The sequence below is a fragment of the Arachis hypogaea genome, chromosome 20 (genome assembly GCF_003086295.3).
Source record: "Arachis hypogaea cultivar Tifrunner chromosome 20, arahy.Tifrunner.gnm2.J5K5, whole genome shotgun sequence".
NCBI lineage: Eukaryota > Viridiplantae > Streptophyta > Magnoliopsida > Fabales > Fabaceae > Arachis > Arachis hypogaea.
In genome coordinates, this window is record NC_092055.1 from 109,813,991 (window position 1) to 109,822,881 (window position 8,891).

At 32.7% G+C, this 8,891-nt stretch overlaps 1 long non-coding RNA gene across 4 annotated transcripts; it reads left to right on the plus strand.

Moving 5' to 3' along the window:
* The first annotated feature begins 201 nt into the window (after positions 1-201).
* On the plus strand, positions 202-5,308 carry LOC140182829 (uncharacterized). Of its 4 annotated transcripts, none has more exons than XR_011878995.1 (4): positions 202-811; positions 1,029-2,151; positions 4,485-4,517; positions 4,785-5,308. It is a non-coding gene; the product is annotated as an uncharacterized lncRNA (long non-coding RNA). The 4 variants fall into 4 exon arrangements; XR_011878993.1 differs by having other exon boundaries at positions 209-811; positions 1,029-1,543; positions 1,922-2,151; positions 4,485-5,308; XR_011878994.1 differs by having other exon boundaries at positions 213-811; positions 1,029-1,543; positions 2,000-2,151; positions 4,485-5,308.
* Positions 5,309-8,891: the final 3,583 nt, after the last annotated feature.

The window sequence follows — 8,891 nt, forward strand, 5'->3', positions numbered from 1 at the left end:
TAGCAAGGTGATCCATTATCTCCTTATCTGTTTGTCTTATGTATGGAACGACTGGCTTGCCATCTTTCTATCTTGTGGCTAATGGATCTTGGTTCCCTGTCGCTATCTCCAAGGGGGGCCTAGAATTTCTCATCTTATGTTTGCTGACGATCTTCTCCTTTTCTGTAAGACAACCAGGGCCCAGGTTGTTACTGTTAAGCAAACTCTTGATCTTTTCACCAAAACCCTTTTGTTTTTTTAATGTTTTTATTTTATTGTTTAACACTACAAGAGGCGCGGGACTAAGCAGCCCCAAATTGCCGGCCGTTCTCCCCAACCACTCCAAATTGCCTGATTTGTTCCGATTCCTGCTGCGTAATTAACCCCCGCTCCAAATAAACTGAACCGAGGCGGTATTGGGCCCTCACCGCAGCAGATAACTTTGAGGGGAAGGGGGTTTTGCCTCACTAAAATACCCAGACCAAATTTATTTTGTGCCATAACCTTCAAGTATTTGGCGTGAGAACCCTTCGTCAGAGCCAAGGTATAGCCATCACTGGTCTCCTTTCCCGCCGTCCTTACCCTTCCCTTTGTCAGATCCAACTGAGTCCGCTCCATCGTTGTTCCGGTCACCAGGCTCCTCCCTCAGCCGTGTAGCTCCCGTGCACGAAGGTAAAGTAGAAGGGGTCGTCGGAGTCTTCTCCTTCTGCCGTGCATGTGTGTGACGTCGTCGGCATCATCCCAATCCATCCGTCCCTGTGTCATCCTTGGCAGCCTTCTCCCCTTTGGCGGTGCTTCGCGTTGCCGATTGCAAAAGACTCCCCTCTCAGTGGTATGTTCCTCTCCCTCGTCCCAATTTAAGTTTCAGGGCTGTTGAGAAAATTATTCTTACATGAATTTAATCTTTATGCTTTCTAAATTTTATTTTGAACAACTTTCTTTGATTAATTTTGGCCAAATTTTTCTTCAATCTAACACTCATATTGAATTTTTCCCCAATATCTGAACCCCTGAGTCTTGATGTGTTTGTGTATATTGCTACGCGGAAGATGGCGGCAGCAAATTGCATGCGGTTTCTCCATCTGCTGCAATTGTTCAAAATAGCTGCGATTGGCATCCGATTTCTTCATTGTGACGCAGAATCAACTGGATTAGTGTCAATTCAATGAAATTCTGCCGCAAACCCCAACCCAATACTTTGATTTCACCCTAAATCACTTCAGTACCTAAAATCAGAAAGAAGAAGAACCTGCGACAGGAGAGTGGAAGCGTAAGAACCCCTGTGCTCAAACACACCGTGCACCGCTGTGTCCCCGTGGAGTCGCGTGGCTACCAATCCAACCTCCTCTCACCACCGTCGACCGTTCTCCTCTACTCTATAGTGCGTGAAACCCTTAATCCCTCATCCTCGGTGTGCGTAACCCACCCCTGTTCTCGCATCCACCGTGCACGTCTGTGCCATCTCTGAGTTGCGTGGCTGCCCAGACGTCCTCCTCTCACCGTTGTCGACCGTTCCCCTCTCCTCCAACAAATCTGAGTTATCGTGGCCTCTTCCCTATCACTGGTTCGTACTTCCACATTACTCTTTCTTTCTTGTTTTCATTCTTGATCACTTACAAAATTAGAATCTTATTTTCCTCAAGATTTGTAAATCTTCTTGGTTCACATTATGCTTTCAGGTTATTTTCATTCAGATTTTATCTATATATTTGATTAATTCAGTTAAATTGTAGTTGTTTAGAGTTAAGAATTTTGATTCAGATTTTCTCTATATATTTGATTAATTTTGATTCAAATTATACCTCATGTTTAATTGGATTAAGAGAAGACCTCAAAAGAATGTTAAGTAGAAGTAAATAAATTTATCTGAAACCTTTGTTCCCCTGTTTCAATTTTGAAGAGGTAAATGTTTAAATTTAAACTTTTCACTTCCTTTGTTTAGCCTCCAAAAATTTATCTCGCAAACATGCCCTTTTTTCACCTGATGTTATCACTGTCGGTAATCAAACTGAGGATGCAGCAAAAGAAGGTAGCAATTCAGGTTCTTCATCTTCGATGTTCCATGGTGCAAATGAGAATAAAGCAGATTGGAGAATCGAGAGTGGTTCTTGTCTATCTCCTCGGCCAGATTACCAACAAAAGAAGGCAAGGCTCCTTTTCATGCAAGAGGAGGTTGGTTTTCACTCCCTTTAACATGATTAGTTAATTTAGGATTAGCTATATGTTGATTCTAGTCTTAATTTGATTTGGTTAAGATTATCTGCTATTGTTAGTTGAGTTAAGGTTAGAATTAGTGTTAGTTTATACATAATTAAACATGCTGTTAAGAGTTTCTTGAGTTTGAATTTTAATTTGTTTGGATTGATTGACTGATACTTTGCTGAGTCCCTGTGAAATGCTGCTAATTTTTCATGTAATTGGTGCTGAATTTTGATTTGGTGTTGCAAAGAATGCTTGTTAGTGTTATTTTGTGTTATTTATGCTTTTGCATGCCAAGTGTTCGACAATATGCCAAGTGTTTTGAATATGTTTCACAATATGCTCTTTTGTTGGGAACTTTCAACACATAAAGTTTGATATATATATATATATATATATATATATATATATATATATATAAAGTCATTTAATTAAATAGAATAAACGTATGAAGATCAAAGTGGTTTAGGAGTGTAATTTAATTTTCTCTATGTTTTTGTATCTTTGAAGTGGCTGGACTGCTAAATTGGATTAGTATTTCATTCTCTATTTCCACTGCTAGGCTTGCTCCTAGTTCATAGAACAGTTGCTTTATGTTGTGGCACATGCAACATGAACTCTCTGAAATATACTACTGCCTTCTTTAATGCCAAACCCCTCACTCTATCCATTATATATATTGCTTGTGTTGTTGTAAGTGTTTTGGTGGATTATTTTATATTTTATTTTACTATTAGTAAGTATAGTAGTTAATGGAGAGTAAAGAAGAAAAGGCCTAATTAAAATCTAAAATCCGTTTAATATCTACATTAATTTGAACACATGATCAATTTACCTTTCTAGTAGGACACCCCTCACCCTCAAACTAAAAGATTATAAAATCAAATGAGTTTCTTTTGAATTTTTCACAATATAATCGTTCTTGTCTCAATCAAAGTAATGTAGCAGATTTGGTCATTTAAACAAATTACATAATGGATAATATGACTCTTCCTATCTATTTCATGCACGGACCACACTTAGTTGTAGTAGGACATCATTGTTCTCTGTTTTCAAACTATAAAATGGCATTATATAAATAGAAGCAATTTGAATATTTACTTTTTCTAGTTTTATATCTGTTATATGCTTTATTATATAGAACAAAATTTTGATCTCTTCAATTGTTACTGTGATCATGCTAGCACAAAAAGCATGAATAAATAATTATGTTCTTGTTAAGGATTTAAATGTACTTGTTGATCAACTTATACTACTATTTTTATTTATTATGTGCTCTGTAGTGAAATTTTAAGTTAGAAAGCTTGTATTTGGTAATATATACATATAAATGTGCAGCAGAATCTGTTCATTATTTTTTTATGGTTCTAAAAATAGAAGAAGATGACACAAAATTCAGGTAGATATTCAGGTAGTAGATCAACAAGATAGGAACATACTTTTGTTTTAATTTTTTTTTTATTTTTTTGGAAAAGGAGAAGAAGGAATTAAATATAATATTATCATTCATGGTGTGGAATAAGGCGATTAGATAGAACATATAATTTTGAATTTTATTTCTATCTAATTTAGCAGTTGTTAAACAAATTGGTGGTGCTAGGCAGATTGTAATCGACTCCTGCCTTCCATATCCCCCCTGTGTTAAACAAATTATTAAGCAAAATCTCTATACTTTTGATCAAGCAATTCAGGTGAAATTCTTATGTTTGTGTTGAATAATAATATAATATATTGTTTACATATCTTCCCTCTGCTCTGCTTCTTTTTGTATAATGAATTAAGAATACATTTAAGAGGCATTGATAGGAGAATTTGCTTTCAGTTTTTATTATATATTAAAATTCAAGGGCTGCATTGAAAATAGCTTCTGCATTGAGATTCAAATTGGCATTATATACTTAACTATATATAAGGCAAATATTACATGGGTGACTCCCAGTAAAGAGAAAAGAAAAGAAAAGATATTGTATGAAGTGAACGTGTTTCATCGTTTAGCTTCTTGTTTTTTGATTTATTTTCATGTGATGTGCAGCATTGTCATTGTGAGTAATCACAGTTTTATATTAGTTAGTTAATCTTTACTGTTTTTTATCTTGTTTTTTGTAAGATAAGTCTGTGATGTATCTATATATATCATCACTGCTACTCATACTAATAAGAACATTAATAATACACTTTATTTCATGCAATCTAGCTTAGTCTCATCTTCTCTACTCACTAATTCTCTGATTTCATATCATCACAGCAATTTTTTTGATATTTTAGTGTTCTAACATTGCAAAATTTTTCATTTTTGCTTATGGCAGATATATGCAGTGTCTTTCACCATTCGTATTGTGGTAAGTGTAGAAAATAGGTGAACAACCAAGAATTAACATACCTAATTAAATAGTTCATATAATTTTATTTGATCTACTTTTTATTTTGTAATTTGATTTCATGTTTATTGCATTGATTTGGAAGTTTGATTTTGCACCCTTTATGGTATTGATCATTGCCATACTACATGATGGTAAGAAAATATTGTGCTGAATGACCTTCATATAGTTTGCTTGGACTGTTGTGTGATTTTCTAATGATATTTTTCTTTACTATTATCCCTTTAGGTACCATTATGACAATATCCAAGAATAGAGTGAAACCATTCCCATAACCTGATAGCTGGAAATTGAGGAGATATTTGCTACTAGTATTGGATTGTTGTGTGATTTTTCTGGCTTATGAAAGACACTGACTTCTTCTCGGTAATCAATTTAATTCACATTTCTTTCAGTATATTTGGTTGTATGTAGAAATTAGTAGGGATGAGCTCTATTATAAATTTATACATTAGATTCATCTATGAAAAGTTTACATGTTATCACCTACTAGTGGAAATTGTGACAATATATGCTAACTGGAGCTTTGCAAGAATCAAGAAAATGGGATGAGATTAGACTGGTGTAATCTGGCTCTACAGTTTAGTGACCTATGTGCCTCTTGATTTGCTTAAATTTGTGATTATATATCTATCTATTGTTTATTTAGTGTTTTTTTATATTAATATCTTTAATAAATATGATGTAAAGAAAATAGGTTATAGTAAAGAGAAATGGTATAAACCATTTGAGTAGTTAATCAGCTTTTTTTTAAGCTCTTGTATGAAATTGTGGAGGTTTAAAACCGTCACATTTTTTAAAAAAAAAACTACATAAATTTGCGGCGGTTTTAAAACCGCCGCAATTTTTTTTAAATCCATTGACCAAAATAGCGGCGGTTCTGTGACCGCTGCAAAATCAATTATTTGATTTGCGACGGATGTGCCAGCGGTTCATTCGAACCGCCGCAAAATCAAATTACAACCCCCTAATAGGTGACGCTTGTGGAACCGCTGGAATTTTATTTTGCGGCGATTTTAAACCGCCGCAAATTCATAAAAAACCGCCGTTATTCGGTGTGTCTCTTGTATTGTAAATTATTTGAAACTATAAAATTAGGATTAATTGAATTCCAAAATTTCATTAATTTAAAAGGATATTTTTGTCTAATAAAATTAAAGAAAGATGTTTAAGACTTTTTATAAAATTAAATAAAAAAATATTTTTTTATTTTTATTTAATTAAAGGGGTGTATTAGTAAAAGTGGTGATATAATATATATTTAAAAAAAATTAAATGTTGATGTGAAAAATAAATTCCACATAAATTATTATTATTTGTCCATATTTTAAACGTATCGGTACGTATAAATTTATCATCGTACCGTAGTAAACACCAAAAAATAAATAAATAAATACCTGCTAACACACAATATATACAAATCATTCAATGAAAAAGTTTTATGTTATGAGCTGCTACGTCCTACGTACTAGGTGGTAATATTGAAATTACGGAAATGCATGATGATTTTATTCAAAGGAATAATCAGTACTACATGGATTTGATTATGAAGAACTGTTATACACCGAAAATTATATTATATTACACGATCATATTAAGTATACATTAAAATGAATTATTAAAATTAGTTATTAATATAAAACATATGTTAAAATATAAAATATATATTAAAAATAAATTAAATTATAAATATATTTATACATAAATATATAATGACTAATTTTATCAAGAGTGAATACCCCATCCGACCCCTGACAATTATCTCGAAAGGACAACGAGGCCCCCAAGAAAAAAAAACACCCAATCCGGCCCCTGATAATTTTTTTTTGGGACTGATTAACCCCTGTGCCAAAAAAAATAACATTAATTTTTTTTTGACACAGGGGCCTCGTTGTCCTTTCGAGATAATTGTCAGGGGCCGGGTTAGGTTTTTTTTTTTGTCAGGGGCCTCGTTGTCTTTCGAGGTAATTGTCAGGGGCTGATTTGAGTTTTTCTCTTTTATCAATTAATTTTAATATACAAATAATATTTTTATATATTTGTTGTTGACCCTCACCATCGATAGATGAGTGGCACCCCCTAATTAAATGAGATTCAAACCTCAGAAGACAAAATATCCTTAGTAAAATTCTTACTTAGATTAATGTTTCCTTTTCCATTTAATAATAATAATAATATATGTGTTTTATAGTATTTACAAAATACACATATTTTAATTTTATAAAAGAGTAAGTTTTATCTCTCAACACTCATATTTAGATAATTTAAGCATGTATGAAATTTATAAGTTTCATAGAATTGCCTAATAATAATTAATAAAAAAAGAAGGGGTACTAAAATAAAGAGAATTCATTTTTAATTGCAGCCCAGTTACATATTCAAATATTTTTGTAATTAAGGTTTAATCAAGCAGGTCCAAATTTAATAAAAACCATTTTTATTACACTAGCGTGTATATACGTGCATTTCAATAACGCTTCTTTATTTTTGTCTTCACGTTCTTCCTTCTTCTTCGCTTTTTTCCTTTTTCGTCTTCGCATTCCTTCTTCTTCTTCTTTACTTTCTTCCTTCTTTTTCTTCACCTTCCTCATTTTTCTTCCTCATTTTTCTTCTTCACGTGTTTTCTCTCAATCGTTATTCTTTTATTGTTGCTGCGTTTTTTCTTTTCTTCCTTTTAATTGAGATTCATTTGGATCCAGAAAGGAATTCGATGTGTTTTTAATGATAATTGAGTCTTTTTTACTACTTGTTCAAAATTGAACTAATTTCGGTTCATTTATGAATTAGTTGAGATTCACTTGATGCTGCTGATAAGTATTGCTTAAATTTTTTATTTCTTAAGTGATTTCGATTCATTTCTTAGTTAAATTGAGGTTCATTTACGGATCCAGAAATAAATTATGTGTTTTTGTTGATGATTGAGTCTTTTTAACTGCTTGTTTAAAACTGAACTAATTTCGATTCATTTGTATGTTAATTGAGGTTCAGTTGATGCTGCTGATATGTTTTGACCAAGTTTTTTATTTCTTAAGTAATTTTGGTTCATTTATTAGTTTATTTGAGATTCATTTGGATCCAAAAATGAATTCGATGTATTTTTGTTGATGATTGAGTCTTTTTGACTGCTTGTTTAAAACTGAACTAATTGAATGGAATGGAGTGGAATCTAATGCCATTAAATAAAGTGATAATGAATAATTTCATTCTTCTTTGCTAAAAAAATTTGGTCAATGCTTATCAACAGTAGCAAGTGAATCTCAATTAGCACATAAATAAACCGAAATCAGTTTAGATTTGAACAAACAATCAAAAAGACTCAATCATTAATAAAAATACATCAAATTCATTTTTGTATCCAAATGAATCTCAATTAAACTAAGAAATAAACCAAAATTACTTAAGGAATAAAAATTTGGTCAATACTTATTAAAAGTTTCAAGTAAACCTCAATTAACACACAAATGAACCGAAATAAACTAATAAATGAATCAAAATTATTTAATGATGACATCAGAGAAAATCAGAACCAATAAAAATGTTAGCAAACTGTTGGTATTATCGGTGATGATGATAACGAAAGAAAAAATGCTGGTGTTATTGGTGATAACGATAACGAAAAAGAAAAAGGAAAAGAAAAAGAAGACGTAACATTAGAAAAGGAAGAGAAAGAGGAGGAGGATGAGGAAGGAAGAAGAAGCGAATTTAGAAGAAGAAAAAAGAGGAGAAGGAAACAGATGAGAGAAGGAGAATGAGAAGAAAACGAAAAAGAAAAAAGAGGCGCATGATTTAAAAAATTGTTAGAACAACTTGGTTAAATTTTGTTAAGTATTTTGCTTAAATATAGAGTTTTATTATTTCAAATTTTCAATTGCGCTAGTAAATAGTAATAAGTCCCCACTAACGCCTAAATTAACGCCCACAAATCATCGAATGAATATTAACCATTGGGAACAAAATAAAGAAGTAACATTATGACCAAATCATCCAAACAGTTTTGAATCTCTTCCATTCCCTCTTCCCAAAAGTTCTTATTTAAATCAATTTTTTTCTCCACTATATTTATATTTGAGAAAAGGACAAATAGGTCCCTAACCTTTTGGCCCGTGGACATTTTCGTCCCTGAGCATTTGAAAATACTTTTAAATCCCCGACCTTAGCAAATTTTGGACGGATGAGTCCCTCCGTTGAATTGCCTCCGCCGGACCCATCGGAGAAGTCTGATCTGGCTCCCCTGAGGATGACGTGGGACGCCTGGGTGACAGCTGGACTGCTGAGTGGAAAGCTCAAATCGAAAATTGGACAACGAAGTCCCTACACCACTAAACTACGTCGTTT